Below are 1816 nucleotides of genomic sequence, written 5' to 3' on the forward strand. Positions count from 1 at the left end.
AACATTTTACAAAACCCAGAATAAAACTCTGCTGTCTGAGGGAGGGGCTCTCTGAATAAATTAACAAGCAAACTCAAAAGAGCATCCAGGAGTATCAGATGTGAGTGTCCCTGGCTGCTACTCCATGGACAAGGAGCATAGAATGGCTTCCTAAGCCTGCTGGCGAATGCGTGGAGAAAGTTTCCTTGCCAGTCTGAGTACAAAAGTTGGCATTACCCCGCTTGGGCCTGTCTTTTTTGTCTTTTCCCCACAGCAGAACAGAATCAACCCATCCTCCATGGCTGATAAATACTGTACAAACTGATCCACAGAGTGGCATCTGTTCAGTCTGCACTCCTTCCTAGGTGGGTGGACCCTTTCCCGTAGTATACGTGTGCTCCCAGGGGCTGATCCTCATGGGCCCAGCCCAAGGGGCAGGGGGGTGCTAGATGTGAGTCAGTGGCACTGTGTCATTCATGCAGCAGCAGCCAGGTTGCTGCCCTAGCCCAACAGCAGGTGCACCCTGATCTTCTTCCACAGTCTCAGGCGAGGGGTGCTCACAAGGGCCCTAGGTGGGCAGGCTTCCACTAGGATCCTACTTCACCAGAGGGACCAGCATGCCTGATGAAGTGGCTGCCACCTGAATTGTTAATTATTTAATTAATTGTTTAATGGAGTAGTTTTTTTTTTTTGCCAGTTGTGGGGCTTGAACTCTGAGCCTGGACACTGTCCCTAAGCTCTTCAGCTCAAGACCAGTGCTCTACCACTTGAGCCATAATGCCACTTCCAGCCTTTTCTGCTTATGTAGTGCTGAGGAATTGAACCCAGGGCCTCATGAATGCAAGGCGAGCACTCTACCACTGAGCCACCTTCTCAGCCCTGAAGCAGGTTTAAAGAAAATGATTCACATTACTGTATGATATTATTGGAGAGTAATTCTTCTTCCATATGTGCCCAAAGCACAATGAAATGTATACAGATTTGAACTATAAGTATTGTGGCATTTGTCCAAATTGACAGAATAGCTTTCTAGGACATCTAATTTGCTATGTAATAGACCTTTTGTAGCCACCTTATTTCCCCATACAGGCATGGCCTGGCTTCCTTGCCGCTCCTTGTGCATTTAACAGTTCCATTAATATGCAGTAGGCTCTCTTGTACAGCCCCCTGTCACTCTATGTTTTCCCCCCACAGAATACATATGCACAATGCTTCAGATTGTAGGCTTAAAAAGAAACATATTTAGGATTCATGAATACTAGATTATATAAAAAACACTAACATTTTAATAAAGTTAGAAAAATAAATAGAATGAGCATTTTATAAACATCAAGACAAAAAGAAAAATACAGGTTTTCCCAGGAATGGGGGAAGGAATCTCTAAATCTAGATTGGCTTCTAAGTTGCCTTCAGAAAGAAATTCTGCCTGAGTCCTAAAAGGGATTTACTTCCTCATTAAAGACAGGGTTTTCTTCCTGAGTCCTAGGAGGGACAGATTCTAATTTCTCAATTGCAAATTGGATCCCCTGCAGGAGGACAGATTGGTCAGGATATTCTGTGAGGAAAGATTCCCTTTCCTCAACTGAATCTAGATTTTGAACCTCACTTATTGGTTTTCCTGAAGATACACTGGGGTCATTTTCCATTAACACACATTTACACTGCATACCAAGACACGTCTTTTTGACTTGTTTGGAGCTAATCTAGGTGGATTATGAACATCAAAGGAAGACATTCTGGATTGGCTTCTTCCTTGGTGGTAAGTGCAGGTACACCTGCTTCACATGTGGGGTTCAGAACCAGTGGGATGTCCACAGGACTCAAAACCTGCTTGGGC

Source organism: Dipodomys spectabilis, unplaced genomic scaffold (assembly GCF_019054845.1).
Source record: "Dipodomys spectabilis isolate Male_0828 unplaced genomic scaffold, ASM1905484v1 ptg000355l, whole genome shotgun sequence".
NCBI classification, from domain to species: domain Eukaryota; kingdom Metazoa; phylum Chordata; class Mammalia; order Rodentia; family Heteromyidae; genus Dipodomys; species Dipodomys spectabilis.